The sequence below is a fragment of the Sceloporus undulatus genome, chromosome 2 (assembly GCF_019175285.1).
Source record: "Sceloporus undulatus isolate JIND9_A2432 ecotype Alabama chromosome 2, SceUnd_v1.1, whole genome shotgun sequence".
Classification (NCBI taxonomy): Eukaryota; Metazoa; Chordata; class Lepidosauria; order Squamata; family Phrynosomatidae; genus Sceloporus; species Sceloporus undulatus.
In genome coordinates, this window is record NC_056523.1 from 245281342 (window position 1) to 245299218 (window position 17877).

The 17877-nt window shown below is 39.0% G+C and overlaps 1 pseudogene; it reads right to left on the bottom strand.

The window, feature by feature from the left end:
* Positions 1 to 17877, bottom strand: part of LOC121920625 — a 23624-nt pseudogene that overhangs the window by 1994 nt on the left and 3753 nt on the right.

A 17877-nucleotide genomic window follows, 5' to 3' on the forward strand; every position in this document is an offset into this window, starting at 1 on the left:
CCTCTCCGCCTCAGAGAAAGGCAAAGACAAGCCTTATCTGAACAAATTTGCCAAGAAGAGAAAATCCCTGATAGATTCCCCCCAGTGTTTCAAAAAATGTTAGGACTTTTTGCACTGGAGTAGTAAAATTACGTAATATCCAACATGCTTTTTTATTTCTTTTTTTTTTTTTTGATTACTTTTTTTTTTTTTTTTTTTATTTTTATTTTGTTTTTTATTTTTTATTTTTTTTTTTTTTAATTATTTGTTTTTGTTTTTATTATTTTTTTTTTTATTTTTTTTTTTTATTTTTTTAATTTTTTTTGTTTTTTTTTTTTTTTCTTTTATATTTTTATTTTTTTATTTAATTTTTTTTTTTTTTTTTTTTTTCTTTTATTTATTTTTTTTTTTTTTTATTTTTTTTTTTTTATTTTTCTTTTTTTTTTTTTTTTTTTTTTTATTTTTTTTTTTACTTTAATTTTTTCTTATATTATTTTTTTTTTTTTTTTTTTTTTTTTTATTTACTTATTTTTTTTTTTTTTTTTTTTTTATATTTATTATTTATTTTTTTTTTGTTTTTAACTTTTTTTTTTTTTTTTTTTTCTTTTTTTTTTTTTAGATTTTAGTTTTTTTTTTTTTTTTTTTTTTTTTTTAGAGGCTTTTTTTTTTTTTTTTTTTTTTTTTTTTCTTTTTTTTTATTTTTATTTTTATTATTTTTTTTTTTTTTATATTTTTTTTTATTATTTTACTTTCTTTTTTTTTTTAGTTTTTTTTTTTTTTTTTTTTTTTTTTTTTTTTTTTTTTTTTTTTTTTTTTTTATTTTTTTTTTTATTTTTTTTTTTTATTATTTTTTTTTTTTTATTTATTTTTTTTTATTTTATTTATTTTTTTTATTTTTTTATTTTTTTTTTTTTTTAATTTTTCTTTTTTTTTTTTTATTTTTTTTTTTATTTTTTTTTTTATTAATTTTTTTTTTTTCTTTTTTTTTTTTTTTTTAGTTTTTTCTCTTTTTTTTTTTTTTTTTTAATTTTTTTTTTTTTTTTTTTTTTTTTAGAGGCCTCTGAAACTATTCTTCATACTGGAAACAAATAACAAAATTGCTGTTGCCTTAGTCCCCAATATAAAGTACCCCTACTGAATCAAATTACTGCCCATTTTGAGTAAAATCAACTTTTTATTAATGGGTTACTCTAGTTGGGAATACCTAACAGGATTCAAGTACACACAGCTACTGAAGCCAATTCAAACAGTCCCATTAGAAGATTTATTGTCAACACAGTGCTTAGCTAATTTTGCCCACACACACAATGAGAAAGCAACATTCTCTAAAGCTTTTATAGAATTCAAAGGCATATACCTTTTCCTTATGCACGCCGAAAGGTTTAAAATTGAAACTTAAAAATGCTTTAAACACTTGGTAGCAAACAGCAAATAAAGCTTAGGTTACCCACTAGACATAATTACAACAATAACAATTTGTTATTTATGTCTAGGAGACCCAGAAAAATCAAATTCATGACATAATTAAGGCTGGTTAGAAAAATGATGGCAATTACATCTTCACATGATGTCATTCCCCTGGGTATTGTGTACCAGATTTACAACACAGTGCAGCCCCAACCCCTCCTTGGGGTAAACAATTTAACTCTGTTTTGAAAATGGAGAAGAAGCAACAACAAAAACGCATCCTTACCCCTGCCCCCAACACCCACACAGGTTTATGTCCTCTGAATTTCAAATAGGGATTTCTCCTCTTCCTTTGCTCCCCATCAAAGTGCCACCACACAGCTGGATGAATTGTTTGGCTAGCATTATTTCACTACTGTGTGTTTAACCAATGTTGTACAACCCGATTTGGTAATATATAATGGAGGAAACGTCTACATCTTAAGTAATGCTATATTGTCATTCTTAACCTTTAAGTAAAAGTTGTTTCTTGGTACTTACCATCATGATTACTTGCTACCATTAATCGACGATGCAGTGTTTTAGGAATATAGTACCATTGAGAACAGCATCTCTGGTGGTATCAAAATAATTAAGACAACAAACAACATATTAGCCCATCATGGTGCCTTTCAGTTGCACAATTTCCTATTGCTCCTCTTTCATTCAAAAAAACCCCATACAAAATATTTTTGAGAATATTGGGTGGCAGACATCTCAGCACCTCAGTTAAACATTGTGAACTTGTTGTTTAAGAGGCCCACATGACCTTACACAAAGCAATTAAGAGCAATGTATGTCAAATGAAATTAATAGTTTTTCCTATGCCAGATGCTGGCCCAAAACGTCAGAAAGAAACTCTTCTAGAGCCATGGCCAATAGCCCGCGAAAAACCCCCAAAAAAAACTATGAAATTAATAGTTTTACCTAATTGTTTAATTTTTCTTATTTAGCGGCCCTTCATGTGTGGAAAGCCCTTAAACTAGGGCCTGCACAAGATGTGGCCCACCAAACGATTTCTGGAGGCCTGGGGGCCCCATGTTTTCTCAGGTGGACGGGGGATGTCCTGGCTCCCAGACTCTCACCTGATCACACGGGGCTTGGTAGAATGGGAGAGCAATGGACTCTCTCCCCCACAAAAGAAAGAAAAGGGAGGGACGGACAAAGGAATCAGGAAAAGGGAGAAAGGAGGAAGGGAGAAAGAAACAAAGGGGGAAATGCAGGAGGAAGGGAAGAAGATAGGAATAGGAGGGGAGCGAGAGCAGAGCGAGAGAGAGAGAGTAGGAAAGAAGGAAGCAAAGAAAGAACGAAAAGAAAGCAAGAAAAATGAGGGAGGAGGGATGGAATGCGGAGCCGCCTGGTCGGGTGAATGACTTTCCCTCCTTTTCCCAGACATGTCCCCATCTTAGCCTCCCCAGGCGAAGGGATTCCACAATGTCCTCTATTTTGAGCATGGCAAAGAAGCATGGATTTGCATTTTGCTTCCAGCTTTTATTTGGTCATGCCCCCCATTTTTTTAAATGTCCCACATTTCACCTAATGCCTGGATTTTACCTCTAAACGGTTGGCGGCTCCCCGATCCACCCTTAGCTGATTCTTAATTTTGGCCCCTACTCCTTCAAGTTTGGCACCCCCTACCCTATTAACCCAAGTTGATAATACGAATGTTAAATCTAACATGCCAGACTGGAGTTTTATTACTAACCCTTTTGGGCTCGCAACTTCCTGCTAAGATAGGCTGACCTTACCTGAGGGCTTCATCCCCAGCTCAATGTAGGGCTTGAGAAAATGGGACAGGATTAACACAGACTTAACCCATGCTATTCGACCTGGGTGCTCACCTGGGTTTTTACTTGGGCCGGTGTGGGGCTTGTGGATAGGGCATTCACTAATTACTTTGCTGCACCACCACTCCACCTGAAAAGTCCCCCTTACTGCCTAGATGCAGAAGAATCTGGGGGCAACCTGACTGAACCCTGTGCCCGTTGCTTTGTTTTCATTCCCTGTGTGGCAACAGGGGGTTTCTCAGTAGGGAACTACAGCACGTAAGGTAAGGATTGGCAGGGCTGTGTGTTCAAACTGCCAAGGTTTGAGGCAGACTTTCCAGAAACCACAACAAACTATGGGTCAAATTGCCCTACACTAAATGCTGTAAAGGGAGCCAGATCCCACCAGATTCCATGCTGTTTCTGCCAGATCCAGCTCAATCTTGTCCTGGTGTTTTGGCTAGTATTGTCCTAAACAGGGCTACATGACGCCCGAAGGGCTATAGCCCTTTTGGCCCATGTGGAGCCCCCAATGTGGTACCCTGCCTCTCAGTTTGGCCCTTTATTACAGCCACAGGCCTCTCAAGCCATATTGGTGCGAAGGAGGTGTTTCTACTGGTGCTGTGCTTTGTGTGTTAATACATTTATGTCTAGTTCACTTACTGCTGCAGCTTGTTTGTGGATTTTTTTTTAATCCTGCAACCACATGTGTATATCTGTAATTCACTAAATCAAAATTAGCCTGTTTTCCTTTGTATGCTTGCCTCCTCCTGCCAGTAAAGGGAAAGTGTAATGCCAAGCCTGTGACTGTGTGCATACAACACATCAAAATTACAAAAAGAGGCAACACCTGCCTTTCCCGAAATGCCGACCAAACCAGGGGGAGGCATCCTTCTGTGCAGAACATGATCAGGTGACATAGGTGACCATCCACCAATCTGGTTCCTATCCCTGCTCTCAACACCACACATGATTCCCCCATGATCCCAATTTGGGGGATTCAAAACCACACATCCTAAAAACTCATTTCTTCCCCGAACCGTGGAATAAACTGGAGGGGCTTATCAAACTGCTTACAAAGCCTTCAGGAATATCAGGATACCAAAGGCTTGGATTCGGTAAGAAACACATTTTTAGCTGTTTGTAATTCAGCCACCAGTCATCGGTAACGTTGTTACCACCAGGAACTTGATTGCAATGAAAAAAAAACACATTTCCCTGCTATCATTCTAAGCAAGGGATTCGCTTTATATCTAACCAGAATAAACTATGTACAAGATTCTATTGTTAGTGTAATAGCTCATTGGCTATACTTTTTAAGGACAATTCCAAGTGGAGTTATGATATATAAAGCCCATATCTTGAAACACGCATCTCCCACTGTTAAACTTGTTTTTTTAAGATCCTCAAAGGAGCTGTCTCTTGGTCCGATCCACTGCAATTGGCATTCTGACCATGTTTAGTTGCCTTCTGCGTGGCTGCTCTCATCGCTGAGGAGCCTTTCCATAAGGAAAAGTCTTCTAACAGCAAAAGCTTTTGACAGTTTGTTTGCCGAAGGACTTTTTAATGTTTGAGAGAGCACTTTACTTTACTCTCCTTCACACACCCCAGTTTGTTATTCCACTGCTAAATAGCGTCAGGCAAAGCAATTTGAGAAGCCAAGAAAATGGGATATGAAGTCTGGACTGGCTACAGGTTGGGCTTCCTAATATAAAAACACAAAAGAGTTAGTACTAGAAGAAACATTGATCACAATGAAACCAAACCAACTCTCAAGCTTCTTACCAGTGAGGAATAGTGAAGCGCATAAAGAGCTGTGTCTAAAGGACTTCATTGATGAAAAGCTTCCCGTATTATAGTGGAGATCTTTTTCGATCATCAAACCTTGGTGGTTCTAGTCCAATCTTTTCTCTACAAAGAATAAAAATAGAGTCATTAATTGCCAATGGTTTCACTAGGCAATGGCAATCTGTCCCATTTAAAAAAAAATCAGGAAAATTGTACCAATTTACTTGAATTTTGGTTTTAATTTTGGTTTCTTTATCAAGTATAGATAATCCATGACAACATGTGACATGGTAGCAAAACCTGCCAAAATCAATAGAGCTTAGGAGATCCATCTGCTAATTTAATACATTACCACTGATACCTTTTTCACTGTTGTAAATGTAAGGTACTGCACTTAGGACAGAAAAATGAAACTGCACAAATATAGAAGGGCGAACACTTGGCTGTATGAGACTATGTGTGAAAGGGATTAGGAATCGAGTAGACCACAAGTTGAACATGAGCCAACAGTGCGATATGACAGCTTAAAAAGACCAATGTGATTCTGGCTGCATCCATAGAAGTATAATGTCTAGATCAAGGGAAGTAATACAGTGGTTGCCTCGGGTTACGAAATAATTCGTTCCGCGGCCGCTTTCGTAACCCAAAAAAGCCTTCGTAAGCCGAAAACCCATAGGCGCTAATGGGGAAAAAAAGCCGCGGCTCTTGCGCGGCTCCATTTAAAATAGCGCCGGAGTTTTTTCGTAACCGAAAAAAACTTTCGTAACCCGAAACAATAAATCCCTATGGGATTTTTCGTATCCTGAAAAATTCGTAACCTGGGTATTTCGTATCCCGATGGTACCACTGTAGTGCCACTTTATTCTGCTTTGTCAGGCCCCACCAGGAATATTGGTCCAGTTCTGGGCACCACAATTCAAAAAGGATTGTTGACACACTGGAGCGGTGTCCAAAGGGGCACACTAAAATGGTGAAGGGTCTAGAAATTATGCTTTATGAGAATGACTTAGGGAGCTGGGATGTTTAGGAGAAGGAAGGTTAAGAGGTGATACGATAACCCTGTTTAAATATTTGAAGGGATGTCATATTGAGGAGGGAGCAAGCTTGTTCTCTGTGCTCCAGAGAACAGGACCCGGAACAATGGATGGAAAAGAAATTCCACCTCAACATTAGGAGGAACTCCTGACAGTAAGAACTGTTCGACAGAGGGACACACTCTTTGGATAGTGGGGAAGTCTCCTCTTTGGAGGTCTTTAAACCAAAGGCTAGATGGCCATCTGTCAAGTATGCTTTGTTTGAGATTTCCTGCATGGCAGGGGTTAGATGGCCCTTGTGTCTCTTCCAACTCTATGATTCTATGATTTTATGATTCTATGAACGACTGAAGCCTGTTATGCTTTTTATTTTCACGAGTTTTTAAATCACAATCTGCAGCCACCTCTACAAGCAACAATTTTAGTGCATTAAATAATAGTTGCCAGTTGCAGACTTCAGACACTTTAGTTAAGAGGTCTGCAACTGGCAACTACTATTTCAGTATTCACATAAACTGTTATTTAAAGCCATATTTTAAATGGTTTAAAATATTTTAATACACCTGCCCCCAAAGATGTCACTGACAGTATTTATTATTTTCTTATCAGACAAGGCGCAGTTTTCCCATCGTCTCTTTTTTCATTGCCAATATTAATCAGAGCATCAGTGATGTCTCTGAGATGGTTCTAAAGGACGAAGAAACTAAAATAAACAAAAAACCCCAAACTGGATGTTATTTTCATTACTATTTTTTCTTGCTTGCCTGGTAGCCAGCAAGTCTTTTAATTCTACATTAAGATACACAGAATCTCTCTTGTTCTTATTCTTCCAGTAAGGTATACAGAGCGAGTATCATACACACACAGAGAGAGAGAGCGAGAGAGTTAATGAAACTTATTACTAATAAACAAAAAGAAAAGTAACAGCTATCTAATATATAATAACAAAATAAGATATATAAGATCAGATCAACAAAACAAACAACATAAGACAACATTTAATGACATTAATATCTATACAGAGAGTTTTTTGAAAACAATAAGCCTTCATAATGAAATATGTGAGTAAATATGCAAAAAAAAAAAAAAAGGATTCTGATGCTTTTGGTTATTATTTGCTTTTCTTTTAATCCAGGGAGTTCTCACCCGTCTCAGATCCCTCTGGCCTGCACTTACAGGGTAAAGGTCTTTCTCGCTGGCGCGAGCTAACAAAAAAACTTTCAGTCCACCATTCTCTTACCTAGAAGTTGAACAGCTTAGCCTTGTTGACCTCTTTCTTGATTTTTATTGGAACAGCTATGGCACATTACAGTTCCTAGTTTAATTTTAAACTGAATTCATTGTTTCTATTTCTTGTTGTCTATTGTAGTTGCTTCATTTCACTCTTCAGACCACATGGAATAAAGTTTTTTAAAATATGTGCTAATGTATTTTGTTAGAAACTGGAAAGCTTTAACTACCTACAGAAAACCCTTTAGAATATTTAGAATATCTGTGCATTCAGGAAATATTGAATTTTAAAAAGAGCATGTTGATCTAACTTGGAATTCTAAAATAGCCTTTTACAGCATTGTATATTGAGTTTCAGATGGAGCTGAATGAAACCAGACTGTTTTGTCGCACTTCCAGCATTTCTATACGTAAAAGACACTCCCTTCCCAAATCTAATAGAATAGAACTTTCCCTAAGCTTTCGGCAGGTGTCAGAAGTAGGGGGGGGGGATAGCATTTTGTGAGAAGAGGGTTTTCTTCCTGCCAGGATTGTAGAAGAGGGACCAACGAGGCAGAATAACTAACAGGTCACACTTCTAAAACTTGAATGTTTCATTGGAGACTCTTCAGTTACTGTGCTTTGGAGTGGAGTAAGGATGGTACAGGGAGGTGGCCATTCTTACATGCCACCATTCTTCACTATTAAAAAACGGTTTTTAAAACACATTTTCAAAGCCTCATAACTGCCTAGCCTTTCACTTACCCTCCATACAAGTTGCCAGCTTTTGTTTCTAGGATACCTCTCTGAGTGCCCCCCACCAATATAATAATCATAATATAATAATAATAATAATCATAATAATAATAATAATAATATAGGCATGGAAATAAATAACTCTCCAGCCCTCTACAGGACTTTCTTTGACATGTAAAGTTACTTAAGACCATTGGCCACTATTTTTGGAATAACGGTTCATAAACCTCCAAGTGGCCCTGTGTATTTTTTTACAAAGTGTGCTTTTTCAACGTGTGTTTTCTGTGTATTTTTGGTGCTTTTAATGCTAACAGGTCTGCCTTTGTTTTAACAATGATGTGATGATGGTGGGTGGTGATATTGATATCAGCAAGTCTCTGAGGCATGGCCAATGTAAGTTGCTCTGATTTTTACAAACTCATGAGCAGTGAAGAAAAATCAAGGTACCTTGACCAAGTACGCACTTCTGAGAAGACAGTTGGTGTAGGAAAACCTGAAACCGAGGGCAAATCTTGTTAAACCACCTTGACATGTTCTATATGCATAGACATGTTTAACCCATGTTAGTGTTTAAACCCTAAGGGTTTGGTTATGCAATAACCCTCTAAAATATGCAAGAGACCATGTTAAATAAACCATGTCAATGTTCAAATGTGCTTCGTGTGTTTTGGAAGGGGGGGGGGGGAGGTTGGCCAGAAAAGGAAAGTACATTCTGCATCTCTCTAGTAATGATGCCAAAATGTCCTCCATTTTAGCATGCTTAAGAAACATGCATTTATATTAATGCTTATTATATATAATCTTTATTATGCATTTCACATCGTACAAATACTGCAAATACTATCCAAATATTATCCAAGGTGGATTACGTACAGCATTTAATGAAAAAAGATTGAAAATAGAGAGTGGTATAAAGACAAGAACTAGCTACTGAGGTTATAGTATCTCCTGGTTTACTTATATGCAGATCAAACAAAGATGCCAATGTAGATAAAAAATCAGTGGGTATCGAAAATAAATAGCGCGTTACATCAAATAATGGGCAATCAAAAAAAGGGAAAGTCTCCAAATTGTATAATCTACTACTAGAAATATACATGGCGCAAGCGATTATAAAAGATTACATGGTAAAATGGGCAAGAGATCTAGGATCGGAGCTTTCAATGATGATTGACAAAAATGCATGAGCGGAAGAACAAATAAGTTCACCGTGGCCTAAGAATTTAAGGAAAACCACCTGAAGGTCATGCACAGATGGTCTTTATCCCCCTTGGAGACTTAAAAAAAATGTATTAACCTTGATCAAGGACATTGCTGGAGAGATGTAAAAAAAGAGAAAGGGACAATGTTTCATGTGTGGGGAGATGTAGAGAAATTCAGCAAATTTTGGAGAGAGGTGCATGGACAATCCAGCAGATCTATGAATCAAATTTATAATGAATCCTAAATTATACTTGCTAAATATGACACACAGTATTGAAGCCACGGAGGGAAAAAAAATGTTGGAGGATTTTGTTGTATTTAGTGTGGTGGAAATTCCTTGTTGAATATAAAAAAGCTATAGAAAGATGGAGTCACCTTTGTCAGCCAGAGAGATGGTTTTGCAATAAAGGCTTGGAGTTTAGGAAAACTAGAGCAAGGAATAGTGAGTGCCTTTGACTGATGGAAGCTGGCACCAGTAGAAAGACAAACCTAAACTAATGAGATAAGGACCTTCAGAAGCCAAGGTTCGGATGAATTCCACTGAATCCTACAGGAGGGGGTACAGGAGTGATGATGCAGTTTTACAGTATGCATGTATTTTGTTCTGATTGTAAGAATTCTGTATGTTTAAATTGTAATTAGCCAATCAGTGGTATTGAAGAAGCTTCTTTGTCTTCCATATATAAAAAGAGCCATTTTGTCTTGTTCGCGGGTCTCAGCGTTTTGGAACTTGAATTCCACTGCGTTCATTGTTTTCCTTTGTCGACAATTGGAAATAAACTTATGGATTTTCAATTACTAGGTCCTCTTGCCCATTCTATTGTTTGCCAATCCTAGAAATCTAAGTTCCTGAAATTTCTGTTACATTAGTTACAGTGGCAAGAATACTAATAGCCAAAGCATGGAAATCAGAAGAGAAAGCCCTAAATGGGAGGATTGGATATATAATGCTTTTTTAATTATTAATTTTTTTGTTGTCGTGTGTCCTCATTCCTAAAAATTGTCCTACATTTGGGCCTAAATTTTGTCCATACATTGTCCCGGTTTGGAGGTTGATAGTTATGCAACCCTACATTATATAGTATAGTATTGGTACCATGTCATCTGATCAAGTCTCCTTGTGCAGTCAAACGTACCTCGTCTATGTGGTGCCATGATCTTCTATGCGTGTGCCAATAAGTCATTGAAACTTCCCATAAAATTTACGAGCAGCTTTTGCAGTTGGCAGTGGAAGTGTAACGTAAGCACGGTATACAATCAGCAGGATTGAAGACACTTGCGGCTTTTACAAGTCATCATTTAGCTTAACCACGCTCAGAAATCCTTGATCATTATGATTTGTACCTCTTGCCAAAGCACGAGGGCACAAACACACATTAGCAACAGTAGAGGTTAGTCACAGCTGTAGGATCGAAACCACCCTTTCTTTGAGCGCTCCAAGAATGTTTTCACCAGTTCTGGAGCTTCAGCACAAAACATGTTCTTCAAGGAGGCAAAGAACAAGTTGAGGACTTGGCTTCAGATTTGTGTGAGCAATCTTTAAAGCTTTGCTGGCAATTTTCTCTGAAGCTTCCAGCTTTCTTCATATTTGACAGAAAACGTCAAGCTCTCTCCCTCAGCAAAATGAAAATGTGTGCATGTCAGGTCGGCCAGCAAAACTCTCCCCCTCTCCAGCCGCACTGTTTCACTGCATCCAGGCCAATAACTACCACAACGGGATCATTCCCAGCTTATCTGAAACACATTCCATATTCTTCTAAGCGCTCAAAGGAAATGTATGAATGCTCCTCAAGCTGAAGAAGATTCCCCACAATTGGTAATGACCCAGGTCCTGGTGGACGGGCTGCTTGTTCTTCATTCAAAATTGTATAGACATTAAAAATAATGGCCACCAAAAAGCAGGCAATGGTGACCTCTGAAAAGAAACCTCCATAGTGGCAAAAATTCATTATCAGTAACGGAAAGATCTGCAACGGAGAAATACCAGAAAATGAATTACAGGTATTTGTTTCCTAGTACCACCTCGCACACCCATTTCCAGCAAAACATTTGCAGTTTCAGCTTCTCTACACTCAGCAGAATCCTGGTGCCTCTTAGTTCAGGGTTTCCTCATATAATCGAGAACACAGAGGTTCTCTCTGTTTAATCCTCTATAGGACTCCTACAATCAGACTATTACTATACCCTTGTAATAAAGGCCCAAGCATCTGGAAATACAGTAGTGTGATGCAACACACCTGCAACAGGTAAAGCTTTGTATGCAGTCCCTCTGTCCTATACTCGGACAGGTCTTGGGAACTGATCTTTTTTCTTAAATATTAGTATGGCATGTTTATTAGATAGATCGTTTTAATGCCTGTAAGTAATTGCAGAGCTTGGTAGAATTCATCTGGTTTACTATTTAGTTATTTATTTGTAATAAATGTATTTCTCACTTATTTCTCTTATAACTAAGGAGTTTACACACAGGGAAAAATTGGAAGTTTAAATGGGTCAGAATTGTGCCTAACGTATTAGGACAATTGCGGCAAATGTTTTCACCATGTGCTGCATGGTTCCTTGTGGATAATAGCTGGGCTCTTAAAGCCAACATATTCTCAAGTAAGGCAGAGGCACAAACGACACACAAGAGAAAAATGCTTGCTTCTTCCTCCTGCGCCTCTGTGTGTGTGATGTCTCCTCTCTAGCCAGGGCTCTTAAAAAAGCAGCGTGATGCAAGGGCAGAGAGAGAGAGAGAGAATGAATGAATGGTTCCCTGTCTGAGCCAGCAGTGATCCCCAACCTGTCCCTTTAAGGGATTTTGGACTTCAGCTCCAGAAACCCAGACTATTGGTTAAACTGGCTAGGGTTTCTGGAAGCTGAAGCCCAAAAATCCCTTAACGGGACAGCCTGCCCTCCTTCTGGCTCAGACCAGGAGGCCACGTGTTGAGTCCTACTCTGGGAGCAGCCAAATGCAAAACGCAAGAGAACGGTACACTCCACGGATGAGGGAGGACGGAGGGCATGTAGTAAGAAGGATGGAAGAGTGAGTAGTAAGAGCAGTTACCTATTCTTCATTCATTCATTCATTCTCTATCTTTCTCTGCCCTTGTTGGGGGTCATGTGTGAAATAATTTGTGTATTTGTTTGCTCTTTGTGGGATGCATGCACTTTAATCATTATCGAGATCAAGGCACATTTGGTTCTGTTGTGTGAAAACCATTCCTGCATTTGTGTGCAAGGGCAGGTTAATCTTGGATTTTGCACAGGATACACAGCACTTGCATGTGAAAACCATTGTGCAATTGTGAGTTAATCATGGGTTCTTACCATTTAGCTTTCCAGTTTTTCCCAATGTGATTATAAACTCCTAAGTTTATAATAAAACTGCTGTCTACCACTGAATAATTAATGCAGTTTGACAACACTTTAACTGTCATGGTCTATCCTTTGGAATCCTGGGATTTGTAGTTTGTAATGGCAACCAGGCTCTCTGACAGAGAAGGCAAAAATCTCTAAACAAAACTACAAATCCCAACAATTCCATAGCACTGAGCCATGGCAGTTAAAGCAAGCGCAAACCATATTAATTGTAGTGTTATGCAGTCTACATCTCATCAAATCAACAATGTAATGAGGTATGGTATGTCTTTTTTTTAACACTATAGCTGAATTTTCTTTTAAAGATATATGGGGATGTGGCTTCAGAGGAAAGGATTGGCCCATGATTCAAGTGCCAATTTGCCCTGTGCCTTATACTCTGCTGCCCTTCCATGTCTACATAATTATGGTGCTATAATTCCACTTTAATTGCCATGATTGCCTCTATGGAATCCTGGGACTAGCAGCGTAAGGAGGGGCACTTAGAATTCTCAGCCAGAGAGGCTCTAGTACTTCTGACCAAACTACAATTCCCCAGGATTCCATCAAATGCCAGCCATGGCCACTTAAAGTTAATTATATTGCAATAGGCCTATAGTGTGAAAAAACCATTTTCTGGCTATTGCAGATATAACAAGGTAGACCGATAGAGCTACAGTATGTTTTTTTCCCCCTTTCAGGTGGTGCTGTGAGAAAACAAAAAGAGGGAAAGGACACTGTTGTGCTGTTACGGACTTTCATTGTTGTGTGAATTGTGACAAGGTGCTCTTGCAAGATTTATTCAGAGGTTGGAATAAGGGCTGAGAAGAATATGACTTGCCCAACATCATCTGGTGAACTTCCCATGGCTGAGTGAGGTTTCAGACTCTGGTCTCCCAAAATCGCTAGTCCAACACTCAAACCACTATACTCTGCTGGCTCTATAAAGCATATATCCTGAAAAAAACAACACAGAGCTTTCCTATGAAAAATGCCAAGTGATATGGGGAAGATGAAATACTTTGGCACTAAGCCTAGCTTACACCAAAGCTACATTCCTTCCACAAAGGAAGGCCAACTTGTGTCAATAGCTGTGGAAAACCCAGTGGTTATTGACTAACAACTTGCTGGGAGTTGTTTGTGGGTTGACTACAAGGGTCCATCTCCTTGGAAGCAGCCACCTTGTAAGACTGGTCGTTGAGCCGGCTGATTTCTGCTGACAGATGCCTGTAGTTTGAAGATGTATTGAACTGAGATACAGTATTGTTGGCACGAACAGTCTAAGCAAGGAGCGGCTTTGAAGCGAAGCTGCCCTTTCCTTACTTGTGCCTCTAAAGCTAGAGTTGTTTACTGCAAACCTTCCTTCTCCAGATGAAGAATTTCTGGCACAAGTTTGGCTTCACTCCCCTGAACTTCGTTGTGGTAATGTTTGCAATGAATCTCCAAGTTGTTTTCAGGAAATGGAAGGTTTAGATAGCTTTGGCCAGGACTTTCAAAGTTATAGGACATCGCCTTTAAATCGAACCCTTTCCATATCTTTAGCAGTACAAAAGTCTTCATATCAAAGGGAAAGGAAACCAGTACAACTGTTAACTGCAAACATTTTACTCAGAATTGAAAAAAACTTATTTCTTTTTGCTTTATTGCTGTGTGTCTGCAAGTCCAACTTATGGTGGACTTATTTTCTTGGCATAATTTGTTCACAGGGAGTTTGCCTCTGCCTTTCTCTGAGCCTGAGAGAGCTTGACCTGCCCGTGGGTTTCCTACCTGACCCGGATTCAAAACCCTTATCTCTAGATTCATAATCTAATGCTCAAAACCATATACCATAATTACTTTTTGGGACTATATTCCAACAATCCTATGACAATGGTCATGCCAGCTGAGGCAGCTCAGAGTTACAGTACAAAAAAGGAACTTTCCAAGATCTTCCTTTTATTTCCTATAGAAATATTGCTGATGGCCGAGATTTGTAACAAAAAATAATTGCCTTTTCCTTTGTTTTATTATTATTATTATTATTATTATTATTATTATTATTATTATTATTATGGTTTCTGAATGTCTGCATTAGTCAGAATTTATTTATGCCTTTGGCTTACATCCTGCCTTCTCCCAGAACTGGCAGTGAAAACAGTTTACAAGATCAAAAATGTTATGACATATAGTTATCCAAAGATTAGTTGTGGATGTTAAGGAGAAAAAAATTATTTCCCTTGTCTTCAGAAAATGGTATCCCCACCCAACATCCCCCTCAAGATTAGAGTGCTTCCAGATACAGTAGAAGAACCCTAGCTACCAGTTAAAAGTAACTGTACAATTATTGTGCCTTTTTCAGACTTTGGAAATTTTCTTTTTGGGGGCTGCAATTCTTCAAATAACCAGCATGGATATTTTCCACGGTGTAGTGAATAAATCAATGCATGATGCTCCTGCCTGGTTTCCCAGCAAAGTTCAGTTCAAAGCAAGGCATTGGAAATGCACAGGTACTCAAAGTGTGTGTGTGTGTGTGTGTGAGAGAGAGAGAGAGAGAGAGAGAGAGAGAGAGGAGTTCATCACATGGGACGGATCCCGTGCAGAAACTGAATTTAAACTGGGGGAAAACCTGCAAAATCTAGTAGATTTTCAGATGATATCGGGAGTTAACCCAAACAGAAAGGGGACAAAACCCACAAAAGCAGGTTGATTTTCACACAACATAAGGTTAATGAGCATTAATGTGACATTACCCCGAATGGAAAGTAAACAAAATCCGCTCCTTTTTATTTTCATAAAATCCTGAAAGTAAAAAGGAGCAGGCTTATTATAGCTTATTAACCCTGACATGTCTGAAAATCACCCCGCTTTTGCAGTTTCCCCCCAGATTTTTTAATCCTGTTTCTGCACCAGATGCATCCCGATAGAATAGAACAAATTTTGTTTACCACTATTGCATATAAATATATCTTTTTAGGAGCTAACATTCTAAAAAGTGAAGAGGGTCCATATAAAACCAAACTAAGGGCCCGAACAGAGAGGGTCACTTTGGAAGTATGCTATTTCAATGATGCATGCGTCCTAAGAGGCCGGGAGGTATGCTAAAGCCACACACATAACCAAAACAAAACAAAACAAAACCTGGAGCGTAGCTTTGGAGCAGCTTCTTAAGTTGTGCGTGTCATTTAAACATTATACCTCCAAAGTGACCCGAAACAGCTTTATTTTGGACTCTCTGTTCGGGTCCATAGTTTCAGCTTTCAGATTCATGCACACTCCCAGTAACTTGAAATATGTAAACAACTGGTCTCGGGGTGTTTTTCTCCCCTTACTGAATACTTTGTACTCAGCATATATAAAGGGCACTTCAGGACATAATTGTGCCCTTTGTAAAGAAAGAATATCTACAAGGGTGTCATTATGCAGTTTATAGGAGTCTGATATCACTCTAATTACCATAAACTCCATCCTATGAAATCCTAGGGTCTCTAGTTTAGTTGGACATTGGTAAGGACCTCTACTCCACTGTGACTCAATGTGGGGTCCCTGGACCAGTTCTACTTCATGGAGAATTTCCAAGAAATAAAGAAACAAGTATAGCCACCTGGTACAACTACCATACCAGTCCCTGGGACATATGAGAAGCAAATTGCCAATTCTCCCTATACATCAACAGTCTGAGAAGCATTGCTCTAGTCCACTCCACTGAACTATAGTACTAGACCTCTTTAGCAGAGCGTGCTGAGAGCCTCAACAAACTACAGATCTCAGGATTCCAGGCAAAGGAGCCATGGCAATTAAAGTATAGATGTCCTCTTGAGATCAAGGATGAGCAGAAGGTAGAAATGAATCTACTGATAGATCTTTGAACAATCTGAAGTAGATTTCTGACTCCTAGGGGATTGCCAATGGCAAGAATACAGTGGGACCTTGATATCTCCTAGGTTTTGATTCCAGGACCCCAAGGATACTGAAATCTGTGTATGCTCAGGTCCCATTGTATACAATGGCATAGTAAAATGGGGTCCAGTATATAAAAAAGCAAAATCAAGGGCAGACTGTATTACCCAGCGCCTCTCCCTTCAGAACTTGGAAACTTAACTTGGAGTAACCAGAGGTGGGTTTTTCATGAAGAAGGAATACTATAGCTGTTCAGTAATATATTCAGTAAAATAGGAAAATGAGTGTGGCATAGTGGTTTGAACACTGGCCTATGACTCCAGGCTCTGGAGACAAGAATTCGAATCCTCGCTCAGCCATAGAAACATACTGGGTGACTCTGTTCAGGTCACACACTCTCAGCCTCCGAGGATGGCAATGGCAAACCCCTTCTGCAGAAATTTGCCAAGAAAACCCCACAATAGTTTCACCTTAAGGTTGCCATAAGTTGAAAATGACTTAGAGGTACACAATAACAGCAAGAACAATACCCTAAAGGCTAAAAGCATCTGAGGAAGTAGACCAAAGTCTAGGAAAGCTCCTGCTGCCAACTTCTTTCAGTCATCAGTCAGTCTCAAAAGTGCTACAAGATCTTTCTGTATACTGATTCTACACACTAACATGGCTAGATCTTTGAACTGTATCTTTATTGTATATATTCACACACACAGACACACACACACGTATATACACATATATGACCAAATGCATCTGAGGAAGTAGAGTTAAGTCTAGGAAAGCTCATGCTATTGAGTGAGTCTCAAAGGTGCTACAAAGCTCTCTACTGACTGGCTCTACAGAGTGACACAGCTAGATCTTTGCATTGTATCTTTAGTGTGTGTGTGTACATACACACACACACTAAAGATACAATGCAAAGATCTAGCTGTGTCACATATATATGACCAAATGCATCTGGATCTGGGGAAGTAGGCGAAAGCTCATGCTACTGAGTCTCAAAGGCGCTACAAGATCTCTCTGCATACCAAAGGCAAAAAAGTCCCCCTCTGGTCTTGCAAGCTAAGCAGACTCAGCCCTGGCTAGTACTTGGATGGGAGACACACACACACCCTGCGCCCCAGGAAGACCAAGTACTGTAGGCTAGATCTCAGAGGAAAGAAGTGGCAAAACCACCTTTTGACCAAGAAGGAAACGTCAAGGGGGGGGGGGGGGGGGGACAACCCCCAGGGGCAGCGTGGGGTCAAAGGGGGGGGGGGGGGGGGAGCGGCAGACCTGGTGCCAGCCTTGCCAAGCCTGCCTCTGAGATGGGCTCACCTGCCGAGATCGCAGCTTTCCTTCTTCTCTGCCTGAGAGACTGAGCTGGGCGATCGAGAGGCTGGGTCTGGGCTGGAGCCAAGCGCTGGGACGCCCAGCCTCTGCCTCTACAAGGCTAGGCGGAAGAAGAAGAAGTGGAGTGCTCCTGAGCATGGAAAGAGGGCCCC